This window comes from Dermacentor albipictus, chromosome 2, assembly GCF_038994185.2.
Source record: "Dermacentor albipictus isolate Rhodes 1998 colony chromosome 2, USDA_Dalb.pri_finalv2, whole genome shotgun sequence".
Lineage (NCBI taxonomy): Eukaryota > Metazoa > Arthropoda > Arachnida > Ixodida > Ixodidae > Dermacentor > Dermacentor albipictus.
The window spans coordinates 69,292,381-69,309,584 of record NC_091822.1 but is presented as its reverse complement, the minus strand read 5'-3'; the positions used below and the strand labels follow the sequence as shown (position 1 = coordinate 69,309,584).

The 17,204-nt window shown below is 48.8% G+C and overlaps 1 protein-coding gene and 1 non-coding gene across 2 annotated transcripts in view; one reads left to right on the top strand and one right to left on the bottom strand.

The window, feature by feature from the left end:
- LOC139055955 (glutamine synthetase 2 cytoplasmic-like) overlaps positions 1-12,674 on the bottom strand; it is a 52,893-nt gene extending 40,219 nt beyond the window's left edge. The window contains exon 1 of the mRNA XM_070533666.1: positions 12,609-12,674. The gene's annotated coding sequence lies outside the window, so the exon portion shown is untranslated. The remainder of the gene's footprint in view (positions 1-12,608) is intronic.
- A 1,205-nt stretch (positions 12,675-13,879) lies between these two features.
- TRNAA-CGC (transfer RNA alanine (anticodon CGC)) lies at positions 13,880-13,951 on the top strand. The gene has a single exon. It is a non-coding gene; the product is annotated as a tRNA-Ala (tRNA).
- Positions 13,952-17,204: the final 3,253 nt, after the last annotated feature.

The following is a 17,204-nucleotide window of genomic DNA, read 5'->3' as shown; positions in this document are numbered from 1 at the left end:
TTCCCATGCTCCACTTACTCTGGCTTTTCTTTAACATGAATTTCAGATAAGCACTTATCAATCAGGGCGGAATATGTCTTCCTGTCACTGGTATTTTTGGCTTAGATGGCAGCAAGCAATATGCAATTATGCGGCCAGTAAATTTACGACAAAGTTAGCGGGAGAACGGTGTCATGTATACTCTATGACAAAGATTCTTTAACTCATCAAATACCGTGTCAATAACAGAACGACGACGCAATATGGCTTTGTCAAAATCGGTGTGTTCAACAGCCTTCATTTTCTTCTTTATATTCGTTATCAGGCTAATTCTCATCGTTTTCAGTTGCTGTTTCAGTGAACCCGAAAAAGCCTTTTATCAGCTCAGGCAATGCTTTCCTATCGTCTGGGTTTCCAGCCGTTAGATGGAAGCTAACCAGAAGTTCAACCAGATAATTGATAGCCACGTGCAGCTTAAAACCAAACAACCACCCTGTTGTGGTTTTTCCTGGTTTGGTCATCTCGTCGAAGAGCTGATGTCCACCAATCCGTAAGTAATCACACACAGATATCGAGGTAGCATCTACAACGGATAAACCGGTGCACTCTCCCTTTTATTGAATCAAACAGTGCCGACAATGCTAAGGCGCAGCGCGGAAGTAACTCCATACAGCGAGAATATGATGACAGGTTAGGAAATTCCTTCCTTAAAGGTGAACCGACATGGTAGAGATAAAACACTTTGCATTGTCTGAATCTGAGCTGAAGAAACAAAACAACTAGTGTCATCATTTCAGCCAATGAAAGCGGAGTAGACCTTCTACGACGCCTGTTACCATTATTCAGCAGAAACATGCATTTGAGGCTCAAAATCTTTACAAAAATCATCCATCAAGCAATAAAGTTCAGTGAGGGTTTCCATAATAGTTAAACAATACTCTACTCGTTAATAAGATTGTCCGCTTATTTCAACGAAACAGGGCGTTTTCAACTATTGCTTATCAAGACCGTCATTCTATTTCTTATCCCGAACTCAGATTAAAAAAACGCTAGTTGCGTCTGGTGTCGCCAGTAAGATACCGGGTTGTGGCACCCGATTAACCATTGAGGGTTAATGCTTCAATTATTGCGACCCACCGAAAAACCGGCAAGGATATCTTAATGGTATAAAATTAAAGTAAACTCTGTTAAGGAAAAGGAGTTGTGAAATCTGGTTAATATTTTTAACGTTGTTTCACAATTATTATTAAGTGCTTTTTCTGTTAAGAAAGCCTGATGTTATTAACTATTGATTATTGAGTTATCCGGAAGGCGCTCCCCCCTCAAGCCTAAGCCGAACCTGGAGGCTGACCGTAGGCCCACCACGAAGCCGACCAAAGACGAACTCGCACCACGGCTACCGGATGGCCACGGAGGCGTCCAGCGATCAGCTAGACGTTAAGGTGAGCACCATGCTCCGGGCATCTCCCCTCCGGTTTTCATCAATAATGGCTACCAACCCGTCGCTTAGCCTCGGCACACTAGACGTTCGAGGTCTGGCTGCCAAAAGGAAACAGAGTCAGGTGTATAGATGGCTAGTGGGCCATGACCTCGACGGTTTAGCAGTGCAAGAAACCAAGGTAGACGGCGAGGAGGAGACCGGGAGTATGGTGCAAATTTTCACGTATAACTACAATACGGTAGTGAGCCACGCCATAGGGACTTCGGCGGGGTGTGTGTTGTTCGTGAGGAAGCTTCCAGGCATGTTCATAGACGGTTACTTCTCGTGCACTTCCGGTCGACCTCTCGTTTGTGATTTCAGTTATTGCGATGTCCAATGGCACGTGCTGTGCATATATGCGCCTAATACGGTGCAAGAAAGGGTAAATTTCTTTTTGAATTTGAAGTACCACTTTTCTGTGCGTAAAACGATAGCCTGAGTTGGGGACTACAATTGTGTATTGAACATCGAAGATAGGTCTACGCGACGCGTAATTTACGACAAAAGCAGTGATATCATGGCGCAGATCATACACGAATTTGGATTAGAGGGTATCGCTCAATGTTTGGGGGTTGATCTAGAAGTGAGGTACACCCACTTCCAGGGAATAAGTCATGCACGATTAGACCGTATCTATCTATCCTATGATTCAGTAGAAAATGGCCAATGCTGTGCAGTTACTGCCGTATCTTTTTCTGACCACTGCCTGGTAAAATGCAGGGTGGGCCGCAAAAAAGAACGAGAAGAATTTGTCTGGGAACTGTGGAAAATGAATGCTGAGCTCCTACGGGATGATACGTTTGTAAGGAAGTTTATTGGACGAGTCCAACAAACGGGCGGTAGCTCGGAACAGTGAGCGCGGAGAGCAACATGGTGGTCTTCGAACGCCGGTCTCGTGCCCTCTGTTCTTGATGATGATCGGTATGCCATTCTCCTCCTTTCTTCATTACAATTGCCCCCGTCGAGAAAGGTGGAGCCATCCTGGCGATCTAACAGGTGGGTACAAGAGGGTCGAAGTACGGCTTGAGGCGGTTTACGTGAACAACATCACGTCCACGTCGACGACGGTCGCCTTGCAGCGTAAGAGGCTCAATGACATAGTTTACGGGGGAAGTACGCTCGACGATGCGGTAGGGACCATGATAATTTGGGAGCAGTTTGGACGACAAGCCAGGGGCGCAGGGTGGTACAAGGAGCCACACAAGTGCTCCAGGAGCGAATGTTGCGGCCGGAGAGTGATCATCATCGCGGGCGTTTTTCTGGCGTTGTTGGTCGGCTGTAGTAAAGCGCTTGGCTAGTTGTCGGCAATCTTCAGCGTAACGGGCCGCTGCTGACACGGGCGTGCACTCTGAGGTATCTGGTGCGTATGGCAGCAACGTGTCGATAGTGTGCGTCGGCTGGCGACCGTACAAAAGGAAGAAGGGGGAAAACCCGGTTGTGACTTGCGTAGCGGTGTTATACGCGTATGTCGCAAATGGGAGAACCAGGTCCCAGTTTGATTGATCAGATGCAACATGTGTCGCAAGCATGTCGCCCAGAGTCCGATTAAACCGCTCAGTGAGACCGTTCGTCTGAGGGTGGTAGGCAGTACACGTCCGATGTACAATTTTGCACTGGTGGAGAAGTGCTTGAATTGCATCGGAGAGAAATACGCGGCCACGGTCACTGAGGAGTTCGCGAGGAGGACCATGCCGAAGCACAAAACGCCTCAGGATGAAAGAGGCGACGTCCTGTGCTGTCGCCGTGGGAAGAGCAGCGGTTTCGGCGTATCGTGTAAGGTGGTCGACAGCAATGATAGCCCATCGGTTTCCGGCCGTGGTCAAAGGTAAAGGCCCATAAAGGTCAATTCCAACGCGGTCGAATGGGCGTTCTGGGCATGGAAGGAGCTGCAAGGAACCTGCGGTAGGATGCGGTGGTTTTTTTTGTCGCTGACACTCGTGGCAGCCGCGAATGAACTTGCGGACAAAGCGAAACATTCCGCGCCAGTAGTACCTTTTCCGTAAGCGTTCATAGGTCTTGAAGACACCACCGTGAGCACACTGCGGGTCGGAGTGAAAGGAAGCGCAGATTGTAGAGCGAAGTGTTCGAGGGATAACTAGGAGCCACTTCCTACCATCTGGCGAGTAGTTGCGCTGGTACAAGAGGCCATCACGGATGCTGAAGTGCGAAGCTTGGCGTCGCAGAGTTCGAGTGGTCGAAAGAGTGGGTGCCCCGGATAAAATGTCAAGAAGCGAAGCGATCCAGGGATCGTGGCGCTGTGCAGAGGAGACGGTGGCGACGTCAAGAGCTGACAATGGAAGGTCTATAGTGGATATGGACGCAGTTTCGGTGGATAGTGGTGACCGCGACAGTGCGTCAGCATCGGCATGCTTGCGTCCGGAACGATATATAACGCGGATGTCAAACTCTTGAAGTCGAAGAGCCCAGCGGGCAAGGCGACCTGACGGATCCTTCAACGAAGACAACCAACATAATGCATGATGGTCCGTAACTACATCAAACGTGCGGCCATATAAGTAAGGGCGGAACTTGACAAGCGCCCAGACTATTGCCAAGCATTCTTTCTCGGTGACGCTATAGTTTGATTCAGCCTTGGTGAGCGTTCTGCTGGCGTATGCGACGACATACTCTGCGAACCCAGGCTTTCGTTGCGCGAGAACAGCACCGAGGCCGACACCGCTGGCGTCTGTGTGCACCTCAGTTGCGGCCGTAGGATCGTAGTGGCGCAGTATAGGTGGTGACGTCAGGAGACGGCGAAGGGTGGAGAAGGCTTGGTCACACTCAGAAGACCATGACGAGATATTGGAGGCGCTGCTTAGTAGTTGGGTCAAAGGCGCAATTATAGAGGCGAAGTTGCGCACAAACCGACGAAAGTAGGAACATAACCCTATGAAGCTTCGTAACTGCTTTAGAGTCGTCGGTTTGGGGAAGTCAGTCACGGCACGTAATTTAGCTGGGTCCGGAAGCACACCATCCTTTGATACAACGTGACCAAGAATTGTAAGTTTTCGCGCAGCAAAACGGCACTTCTTGAGATTTAGTTGCAGCTGAGCGGTTTTCAGACACGTCAGGACATGGTTGAGGCGTTCTAGATGGGTTGCGAAATCCGGCGCAAAGACAACAATGTCGTCGAGATAGCAGAGACACATGTGCCACTTCAAATCCCGCAGAACCGAGTCCATCATGCGTTCGAAGGTGGCAGGCGCATTGCAGAGGCCGAAGGGCATGACATTGAATTCATATAGACCGTCAGGCGTGACGAAGGCTGTCTTTGAACGGTCGGCCTCTGCTAAAGGTACCTGCCAATACCCGGAACGCAAATCTAACGACGAAAAAAACTCGGCACCTTGTAGGCAATCAAGGGCATTGTCAATTCTGGGTAAAGGGTACACGTCTTTTCGAGTGACCTTGTTTAGGCGCCGGTAATCCACGCAGAAGCGAATTGATCCATCCTTTTTTTTTAACGAGAACCACAGGGGATGCCCACGGGCTTTGTGAAGGGCGAATAACGTCGCGTTTAAGCATATCGTCAACCTGGTCGGTAATAACTTGACGTTCCGCGGTGGAGACGCGGTAAGGGCGTTGTCGCACTGGCGAGTTGGAGCCGGTGTCGATGTTGTGGACAATGGTAGAAGTTCGGCCAAGGGCACGTTGGGCAACATCGAAGGAGTCGCGGAACTTGTAGAGCAGCTGGAGAAGAGCAGTGCGTTCAAATGGGGACAGTCCGTCTGCGATGGACGAATCGAATAGGTCAGCAGCTGGAACATCAGAAGGGGTAAGAGCACTGATGACGTCGAGGTCGCGTCGAGCTGAATCTTGCTGCACGGAAAAAATTTGGCGGACATCAATGGGTTGCACGCATCCAAGGGATTCACCTTTAAGCAGTCTGATGGGATATGGAAGAGGATTTGTGAGGCAGAGAGCGCTTGTTCCATTCGAAATAGAGAGGGTCGAATAAGGCAAAAGAAGTGGCTTCCGATTTAGAAGAAGGCATGATGGTTCAAAGAATGCAGCTTCATCACATATGCTGTTGCAGAATACGGGGAGCAAAACAGCTGCTGTCGGCGGAATTTCTGTGTCTTCTGTGACGACTATTTTGTGTGCGGCTTGATGAGCGGGGTAGTAGGACTCGTCACACAAGGGGAAGAGCTCAGGTTCAGATCTGGCACAATCAATAACGGCGTGATTATACGATAGAAAGTCCCAGCCAAGTATAATGTCGTGCGAGCAAGAGGAAAGGACGATAAGCTCGACAATGTAGTGTTCTTTAGCTATAATAAGTCGAGCAGTGCAGGCAGCTATAGGCCGAACAGGGTCTCCATTCGCTGTACGTAAGGGCATCATCTCAAGAGGCGTGGTCACCTTCCGAAGCTTGCGGCAAAGTGTGGCGTCTATAACAGAAACGGCAGCACCGGTATCGACAAGAGCATATGCACGGATGCCTTCTACGAAAACTTCGACAATATTCGACGGCAAAGTTCGAGGACTTGAGCATTTCGACAGCGCAGTTCTTGCCTCACGAACTGCGGAGGCTAGTTTCCCTCATTTTCAGGGGCTGGTCGACGACGCATGGGCGACAAGGAGCGGCGACGGGGTGAAGGTGAGCGACGAGACGTGGGTTGCGGATAGTCACGTGAAGACGTGCTTGGTTGGGGACCCGGATCTTCATAACGAGAGCGGGGACGATCTATGTAGTTCGGTGAACGGGCGTCTGAATATCCTGGAGCGCGACGGCGGCAGAATCGGGCGATATGACCAGGGCCACCGCACGCAAAACAGATCGGCCGGTTGTCGCGCGTTCGCCAGGGATTTGCAGGGATGGGAGCAGACCATGTCACGGACGGCTGAATCGGGGCTGCAACATACGACACACCATGGGGTGGTGAGGGCTGTTGAAGCTGCTGCCGCTTTACTACCTCAGCGTAACTAAGAGGCGCGGCGACAGGTTGCTGCTGAATGGGCACCGGCATGGCCTCGGAAATCTGCTCTTGAATGACGTGTCGAAGCACGGGAGCCAACGGGATTGGTCGCTGCAGTTGCTGCTGTTGTGGGAGCTCCTGACGCTGAGCAAACGGCAGGAGAGACAACTGACGGGCCACCTCCTCACGCACAAATTCTTTCATTTGTGCGATAAGGTATGGCTGGGCAGGCATGATGTCCAGTGCAGCGAGCGGTTAATTGTACGTCTGAGATGAACGTCGGGTGAGAGCCCGCTGCCTTCTCAACTCGTCGTAGCTGTGGCACAGAGTTACCACTTCAGACACTGTGCCAGGAGACTTCGCAAGAAGCATCTGAAAGACATCGTCGTCGACGCCCTTCATGATGTGCTGTATTTTGGCACTTTCGCTCATGGAGGCATCGGCGCGCCTGCAGAGATCGAGTACGTCCTCAATATAGGCGGTAAATGTTTCATTCGGTTCCTGTGCCCGTGTGCGCAGCCATTGCTCGGCGCGTAACTTCCGCATGGCAGGGCGACCGAAAACGGCAGATATTGCCTCCTTGAAAGCAGACCAGTTTTCAAATTCCGATTCGTGGTTCGTATACCACAGTTTCGCCACGCCAGCCAAGTAAAAGTTCGCGGTACTCAACTTAGTAGCGTCATCCCACTTGTTGGGTCCACTAACTTTTTCGTAGGACGACAGCCAGTCCTCGACGTCCTGGTCTTCCGTACCCGAAAATACCGGGGGGTCTTGCTGGCGAACCGGGCCAGGGCAAACGGCGGCCGGGAGAGATGGCGGCGGTTGGGCTGCGTCAGCTTGCATGGTCGAGTGCAACGTACGGGATCGGAGTTCCAGGGTGTCGGCGATGAGCGTACCCCGCACGATCCACCAAATGTAAGGAGGTTTATTGGACGAGTCCAACAAACGGGTGGTAGCTCGGAACAGTGAGCGCGGAGAGCAAGATGGTGGTCTTCGAACGCCGGTCTCGTGCCCTCTGTTCTTGATGATGATCGGTATGCCATTCTCCTCCTTTCTTCATTACACGTTTAACGAAACGGTAGTGAGTGCTCTGAATTCTTTTGGAAAGGCGAGTTCTACGAAGTTAGGCGAGGAATGGGAGTTGCTGAAGCAAACTATTAAAATCAAGGTAATTGAAAGAAGTAGCGTTCTATGATATGAAGAGAAGGCCAGAGAAAGGGATGTCAAAACATTGCTGGAAAAATTTGTGACGCTGGAATGCATGCAACCCAGCGCTTATCAAGAAGATATGCGTGATGTTAAGAAGCTCGAGGTTTTCGGTGAAGAGCGTTATCGAGGTGCGCTCGTGTGGGTGAGAGCAGGAAGACTAGCATGCGGGAAAATGCCTTCGAAAACAGCCCTGGGCCTACAAAAAAAGCACTCCAGACGCAAGCAGATTGAGGCCATCGAATACAACGGGGTGGTGGTAACTGATATGAGCAGTATAGGGCGTGCCTTCTTTGAACATTTGCTAGAGCTTTTCGAATTCAGGCCCGTCAACGTGCAAAGTTTCAAGCACTTCTTTTTGCAGTGAATGCCACAGCTGTCGATCGAAGAAACGTTGGAACGACGAATAACTCAGCAGTAAGTGATAAGGCCATCGAAGACCTGAACCCTGGCAAGTCGCCAGGTCCAGACGGTCTTTCTGCCGCTTGGTACAAATAGTTCAAAAGCCACCTAGACCCTATCTTAAAGGGAAGCTGAAAGGTTTTCCAGAAAAAATGAGTGAACATCTGTACATAATGGTTTTCAACCCTCCGAATTCGAATATCGTATCCAAATTGAGCGAAAGAAAGCGCAAATATATTTTATTTTGACGAAAAGTGCAGCAGCGGACACGCCCAGCTCGTGCGTCTCGTTTCCGCCTGTGACGTCAACTCTGCGTCGTGACGTCAACTCTGCCGCTGCCGACCGCTGCCGCTACACATGAAGCGCGGTGCCAGGTAGTTTGGTGCTGTTTTCTGAGACGGTAATGGAAAATTTAGAGAGACTGCGTCTTTCTGAGGAGTTCGGCGTTACTCCCTACATGTACGAGCCGATTGCGAAGAGCCGGCCTCTCGAAGAAGCAAACGATGCTGGTGCGAGCAGTGCTTTAGACGCGAACGAAAGCAAAGCCTTGTGATCTCCTCGTGTTGGAAATGCTCTTTAGTGAGTGTGTTTTTTCCAAAGCGATCTAGTGATCTCGGCGATCTTTCGGTGATCTAGTGAGCTAGTTTCCGGTCAAACAACTGTAGTGTTGTGTTCCTGCATGCCTCCTCGTGGAACGTAAGCGGGTATGCGATCGTCGGCATTTGTGCGCTGTCCAAAGCTGTCGGCAATCTACAAAGACGGTTTAAACGCGCGAAAAGCTTCCCGGTTCATGCGGTACGTGTAGCGACCTTCATCTGTTGACTACCACTCACGTTGACTACCACTCACGTTGATTACCACTCACGTTGACTACCACGCACGTTGACTACCACTCTACATACACGCAGACGCACCAACAAAGGAATGCAGGGTCGATCGAAGCATATACACGATGGCACGCACGCAGAAACAAGCGCGGTCAGGCACGGTCGCGGACGCTGCGAAGGAACGAAGCAGAGTTGACGTCACAACACCGCGGTTTCCGGTCTCCGCTCCGCTCGCTCACTCAAAGGGGGGCGGAGCTACAGCGCAATTTCAACCGACGATTACGTCGCTCCTAATTGAAAAAAAAAACCCAAATTTTACCGACATGGTTTATAAGGTTCCCGCATCCGTATATGAGCGTCTTATTGAATTCGACAGACTCTTCAGCTTCCCTTTAACGGCAGTTTTCAATGAATCTCACGAACTGAAAATATTTCCACCATCCTTTGGTCACTCCCATACAGTACTAATACTTAAAACAGAAGAGACCGAAAAGCTCAAGCAACTTTCCTCCTATAGACCCATAGCGCTCACCAACTGCGACTACAAAATACTGATGAAGGTGCTGACACGACGTATGCAGTCAGTCATTAAGGAAGTAGTCGGTCCACACCAGACGTCTGGCATTCGCGAAAGAACCATCTTTACTAACATTAATACGATGAAGTGTGTGATGGAGTGTTGTGACGCCATATGTGATGCAGTTGCAATCCTCCAGCTTGACTTGGAGAAAGCGTTTGATTGCGTTTCTCACCAGATATTGCTCACCATCATTGAACACGTTAATTTTGGCCACAGAATTACTGAGGGGGTGACCATGGCGTCCCGGAGCTGTTTTGCTAGACTTATAATTAATCAGACGTTGGGGGCCCCCATTAACGTGAAGCGCTGCGTTCGCCAGGGTTGTCCTCTCAGTCCACTCCTGTTCTGTGTATACATAGGGATGTTGTGCCAGGCCATCATCGAAAATTATGGCATTAAGGGGTTTCGTCTTCAAGCAGCAGAGGTGAAGTTATGGGCATATGCTGACGATGTGGCTGTATGCTGTAAAGATACGCAAAGCGTATTGAACACTGTGAGTATCGTGAGAAACTTTGGTAACGTCACTAATAGCTTTGTTAACTGGCAAAAATGTTTGGGGTTTTGGCATGGAACGTGGGCGTCTACACCAGACCACTTTTCAAACATAAGCTGGCTCACGACGCCAGTTAAGTACCTTGGCGCACCTCTTGATGCCTACAGGGACAGTAACGAGTACTGGAAGGAGCGGACAAAAGAAATAAAAGAAAAAGCGGACCAATGGAACGCCAGCCATTTATCAATATTCGCGAGAGCTACAGCGTGCAACATGTTTCTCGTGACAAAGATCTGGCACGTAATGCAGGTCCTACAGTGCTCTCGTATTAATGTGCAGAACCTGCACCGCGTGTTTGCTGTTTTCGTGTGGGTATCAAGCTGGGAGTGATGCAGCTGAGATAATCTCTTCCGGCGTGTGAAGGATGGTGGTCTGGGGTTGGCGCACCTCTTCTTGCGTCAACTGGTGAACAGGTTCTTCTTTTTTCGTGATGCAAATGACCCATTTCTGCGCACCGCGATCCAAATGAGGCTGTCAAGATCACTTCCTGATTTAGTTGTAGGTACAGAAGTAATGCCAGGGCTACTCCGTGGTTTCTTTCGGGAAATAGTTCAGAGTGTTTCTTTTTTGCGTGTTCGTTTTTCAAGTACATATTTGTGGAGTGTAAAACGCAAAATGTTATATCGTGATCTGTGTGGCAGTATTTTGCTGGTACCCATGTACAGAGCCGTGTACAGTGGAGGCCCAGGCCTAGACATATAGAAATGAGTGAAGTGGGATGCCAGTTCAACCAGCCACGAAATCCTTCTTCTTTAAATTACATACCGGTACTTTACCTGTTAAACTCTTCCTGGAACGAGGTGGGTTCTACATGCCATATGGGACCCACTGCCTTGTTTGTAAAAAACAGGAAAGCATAGATCATGTCTTCATCCACTGTTGGGAGGCGGTCTTTTTTTCGGACTTGTTGCAAAGGAATTTAAAAAGGAGTTACTGATACATCCAGACGGAATCAGGTTTCTGGCAGTAAATGATGACGAAGGATTCCCGTACCACCTTATCGTGCTTACGGGCCTCCAATGTTTATGGCGGTCAAGAATGGTGTGCTGCCTTTGTGTCCCGGATGCCCGACCGGCGCGTGTATACTTCTGAGAATGTATGCAGCAATATGTAGAAGTGCAGAAATTGCAACAGCCTGTTCCTGAGTGGCTTTACAGGGTTGAACCTCTGACAGCACTCAAGGAATTTTAATAAGACAACGTAATTCCATTTATGACATGTGCTACACTCTTTCATAATCGTCCCTCCGTAAGACAGCCTTTGTCACTGCGTGTGAGGGAGCTTAGTCATGAAATGCATGTTCCACTCCTTGAGCTTCGCCTAATGCATCCAGCCAAGCTGCTACCTCCTTGGGAGTGGCAGCTGATAAAATGCGATATATCTTTCATGCAAGTTACAAAACACGCTCTAGAGATTGAAATCCACATGTATTCCGGGAATTCCAGCACAAACATTCCTGCACGGAGTTCTACACAGACGCATCGAAGTCACACGACGGGGTGTCCTACGCAGCCGTCGGTTCATCCTTCCCGGAAACCGATGTACTGCATCCGGAAACTAGTACCTTTACGGTGGAGGCCTACGCCCTATTGTCGGCTGTGAAGCATATCAGGAAATAAAAACTCCAGAAATCAGTGATATATACGGACTCCCTTAGGCTGCGTTCACACTTGGTGTCGGAGCAGGCGGAAGCAGAAAAAACTTGACAAAATCCGCCCGCCTAGGCGGAGAAACGGGCGGAAAACCAGGCGGCGAAAAAATCGGTCTCGGACCGATTTTTCGGATTTTTCGGATTTTTCGGATTTTTCGGATTTTTCGGACCGGTAAAGCGGAAAGATGTTCCGCTTTACCGGAAGCTGCAATCGCATGTAAACATCCGGTCGTAAAATTTAACATTTTCCATTGCTCATTGTCTATTTTTAGAAAAAGCAACTAGCCAAAGCTATCGAAACTATGTCTCGTTTATCTTCCGTGGTAGACGAAAGTTAAAAACGACACGCGCAGTTGCGCGAAATGGTAGCTTTTAGTAACTGATGGGTCAATGAATGAACGTATGTCTTGAAATAATGTGATGAACAGTGCCACCACGCGGACAAACGTACGCAAACTAGATAGATGTGTGAGAAAGCGGAAGTGGTTTCCGCTGCAGTGGCGAAACAAATGTGAACGTTTTGTACATGCGCGAAAAAGATTATCCGGCCGCTTTGGCTTTTCCGTCCGCTTGCGGTTTGCTAAGTGTGAACGTAGCCTTAGTGTTGTGAAGGCCTTGATGTCATTCTCTAACCACTAAAACCGGTAAATAATGAACTCTATTCCGTTCTGTCTAAAGCGTATATAGGTAACCAGCATGTCATCATATACTGGGTGCCAGGTCATGGGGCATCGAAGGTAATGTTCTGGCGGACCATATGGCCACGTAAGTTGCATCGCATTCTGCTAATCCCACCGCGGGAGTTCCTGTCGCAGATCTGAAGCCCTTCCTACGGAGGAAACTACGGAACCACTGGCAACGCTTATGGGACGCGGAAACAAATAATAAGCTCCACGTGATAAAGCGACAGTTAGGATTCTGGTCCTCTGTGACAAAATCACGCCGAACAGATGTCCTATTCTGTCGTCTTAGAATAGGACACACATTCGGCACCCATAATTTTCTACTCACCGGAAATGACCCTCCACCCTGCGGTAGATGCGAGGAGAGGCTTACCGTCCTCCACGTCCTCCTAGAGTGCCGGAAAGCTGAATCTGAAAGAAAGAAACATTTTGCCTTAGCATACCGGCAGCACATTCCCCTTCATCCAGTAATGTTACTCGGCCCAGAACCGCTATTTGACACCAACGCAGTCCTAAGTTATCTGAAAGACGTTGTGTTGCATATTGTTAGCCCCACATGTTCGTAGCGCCCCCTCTCTTCAGAGGATGGCGCTGTGATAGTTCTTTCGTATAGCGAGTGCCTCTAGGCCCTTGTGTTTCAAGGGCTCCGGCAAGGCAACGGTGCTCCAGGTATTTTTACCACCTCATATGTTTTCTATTCAGCGTCATTCTTTTACGATGGATTTTAATATTCATAGGATTCGTCATTTGTCATCGCCATAATTTTATAGCAAGTAGATTTTACGCACCTTACAGCGACTATTTTTAGGCCACTTTACAGCCAAGTCACATCTTCCATAATACATCGTCAACATTACCACTTGTCATGGCGCTCTTTGGCCAAACCTGGCCCTTGCGCCACAAAACACCACATCATCATCATCGTCGTCATCATCATCATCATCATCAACATGCCAGTTCAGCCAGCCATTCAATCGTTCTTCTTTAAATTGCAAACCGGTACTCTACCTGTTAACATCTTCCTTGAACAACATGGGTTCTACATGCCATGGGCAACCCACTGCCTTGAATGTAAGAAAAAAAAAACAAAAAAAAAAACAAAGTATAGATCGTGTCTTCCACTGTTGGGAAGGGGACTTTTTCTTGGACGTGTTGCAAAGGACTCTAAAAAAAGAAGCTACCTATAGATCCCCACGGAATCAGGTTTCTGCCAGTATATGACGCCGAAGGTTTCCCGTACGATCTGATCATGCTTACGTGCCTCCACTGTTTATAGCGCGCAAGAATGGCGGGTTCCCATTGTGACCCGGATGCCCGACCGACGTGTCTGTACTTTCGTGAATGCATGCAAGGGTATGTGGAAGTGCAGAAGTTGCAACAGCTTGTTCCTGAGTGGCTGTCGATGGTTGAACCCCTCACAACACTAAAGGAATTTTAATCCGCCAGCGTCGTGCCACAGTAGCGGACTGCAACGAATGTAAATATTACTGTTCTTTGTTCGGTTTGTGAATTCATCCCTTTTTGCTTCTTTGGTCTTTGTGTATAGCATTTAGGAATTTGTGTTGTGACATTCCGAGGACTGGCAATAAAGAAAAAAAGGGGGATGTAGCTCAGTGGTAGAGCGCTCGCTTCGCATGTGAGAAGTCCCGGGTTCAAACTCCGGCACCTCCAGTGTTGTGCATGATTATTTTTTAATCACTTCATTGCTCAACACATAGTAAACGATTCAATTATTTTGAAAAAAGTATACTACATTGATTCCACATGAACAAGGATACTGGCATTGCTCGCGCTGGTTTCCATGCGTCCACGTCGCCAAAAGCGCCGTTTCTTTAATGACAATGCTTAGGACGACTGTAGACACATCAGGTGTGTAGCAACACGCCTGATCGAAAGGAAGCTTTTTCCACTTTCTAGTGGCTGCTGGCTATGAAGAACAATAATTCGTCCACACATGACTCCAATTATCATTCCGGTGGCGTAGCTCAATGATTCCACTTCCGGCCACCATGTGTTCAGACGTGGGTAACATGGGCTCCCAAGGAGCGGATTCAGCGGCCCTTTCAAGCCGCGGAAACAGGTCTTTTGCTTCTGTCGACCACGACTACTAAGTTGTATTGCCTCAACTGCGAAAAGGTCAGGTTGGTAGAGATACCATTTTTCTTCATGCGGATTCACGTGCGCGCCCATACCGAGTGGAAGATTTTCGCGACGCCTTGGAAAATCTTGGAGCACTTCCCGATTTTATCGCTTTGGGGGCGTACATTATGAATCACGCTTGGGCCGTGACATTCAAGAGCGCTGAAGCAACGAAGAAAATGTTGTCAAAAGGGGAATTTCGAGTGAAGTGTCGCCGGTGCCTGGTAGTTAACCCCAATGACCAAGGCTTACGAATGAAACTGCACTGGCTTCTTTACGGGGTTAGCGATGATGAAGTGCGTGGGGTCTTGGCTCCGTATGGAAAGGTTACGGAAGTAACGAAGGAAAAGTGGCGCGTACGTGGTATCACAGAAAAAGCATCGACAACCCACCTAGTGGCCATGAAACTGGGAGCCGGAGTCACTATCGACGACCTACCTCACCAGTTGCGTGTAGGAAGCGAACTCGCCCTAGTTGTTGTGCCGAACCGAGCACCATTATGCCTCCGTTGCAACATCACCGGCCACATTCGACGTCACTGCCGTGTGCCTCGCTGTTCCCAGTGTAGGCGCTTCGGCCACACGGACCTAGACTGTGTGACGACATATGCAAGCATCAGCGGAAAAGCAACGAAGGACGCGGATGCAGAGCTCCTAATGGATGAAGCAGACGCTGAAGAAGCTGCTGGTGGGCGAAAGCAGGCCGACACAAAGAGCGCTAATGAAAAAGTTGCCCCTACCGACGCGTGGAAAGGTGTTTTGGCTCATAACACCACACCCCAGACAAACGGAGTCCCTGTGACGGGGGAAACATAAGAGGCGGATAAAGTCAAACCCGTTGATGGAGCGTTGGGTGAGGAAGCAGAAGCCGACGCACAGCCCATGGAACTTGAGCCTGGTGCTTCTACCAAGAGACCGCGCGACGATGCAGGCAACGAAATGGGCAAGCCCAGTGCAAGTAGCGGAGAAGAACCACCCACCAAGACAGTCGTGAGGACCGGCCTTCAATTGGGCAGACGACCCACCTTCAAACCGAAACCCAGCCTCCCTAATGACCGGAACACGGAGGGAAATAAGACCTCGTAACAACGAGGGTCAACGCATAGAGCAGCGATTCCACCACTTACGAACACCGAGGACCTACCATGGCGTCAAATCACCTAACAACAGAGCTACAGCGGCATCGACCCGAGAACTGCTGGCTGGACGTGACGCTGCCCGTCGCCGGAAAGAATCGACCGTGTGGCAACATAAAAGGTCGAGGTAAACTCCACGCGGTCCATCTGTTTCGGATTAACCATGACACCACCTTAAGAAGCCCCTTCGTCTAGGCACTTTAAACGTTCGCGGTTTGGCGATCGGGAGGCGCCAGTACCAATTGAGCCGGCTTTTTCAAGAAAATGATTTAGATATTGTCGCCGTGGAAGAGACAAAGATGGAAGGCCAGGAAAAGACGGACCGCATGGTGCAACCATTCAGAGCAATGTATAACGTCAGCGTGTGTCATGCGTTTGGAACTTCTGGAGGCTGCGCACTCTTTATTCGTAACAGTGCTGGTATTGTAGAGGAACAAGTTATTATATGTGTAAGTGGCCGATTTGTCATACTTGATTGTTCTTTTTCTGGCTTTAAGTGGCGCATTTTGTGCGTGTATGCTCCCAATGATGAATGTGCACGTAGAATTTTTTTTCAACAGCTAGAAGAATACCTGAAGTGCGAGCGATACCTTATATTGATGGGAGATTTTAACTGTGTGTGCAGAGCACAAGAGCGAGCTAAACAAATGAAACGAAGGGATACGAGCGCACAGTTTTTAAACATACTTGTGAATGATTATGAATTGTAGATGTCGGTATTCTGTTATCGACAGGCAAAGCTTCCGTTAATACGCACTATCAAGGGGAAAGTCATGCGCGATTAGACCGAGCTTATATTACAATGCAGCTCGTGCCATTGTGTCAAAGTAATGAGATTAAACATGTAACCTTTTCTGATCATAGTCTAGTGACGTTTGATTTAGGGCAAAAACGAAAAGAAATGAAATTTAATTGGGATCTTTGGAAGTTTAATACCAAACTGCTCGATGATGAAAGCTTTATCAGAGATATAGGTGAAATGATAAATTCCTCTATGAGAGCGCAAGCTAATCACTGTTTGGAAACATGGGAAACTCTCAAAACTGACGTTAAGATAAAAGCGATTGGAAAAGCAACTGCGCTGCGCCGAAAAGAAAAACAAGAAGAAAAAGAATTACCTAGCGAAGTAGAATTTCTCATGGATACAGAGTGTCGGAACGCTGGATCTTGCATCAAGCAGATAAAGGAAACAAAAAGTAAGCTCGCACTTATGTACCAAGTACGATACAAGGGAGCCATGGTACGAGCGCGAACGGAACGATTGTGGAATGGGGAAACGTCTACTAAACGGGCGCTAAGTGACGAAAAGAGATACGCGACAAAAAATGAAATAGAAGCAATAATATATCAAAACGAGGAGACTTCCGAACCCAGAATGATAGAGGGAGCATTCGTAAATTATTCTCGTGAACTGCTTGAGAACAAGAAAAAAATAATAGAAGGGTTTGAGCGAGATTTTCTGCATCTTATGCGACGCCTAGAAGATGACATTAAAGCAAGCCTGGAATTTCCAATCACATTGCGAGAAATTGAAGACGCCATAGATGGACTTGGTGAAGGAAAGGCTCCCGGGCCTCATGGTTTAGGTGCGCCCTTTTACTAGGTTTTCAATTGTCAGCTCAGCCAATTATTGCATAATGTCTTCAAGGA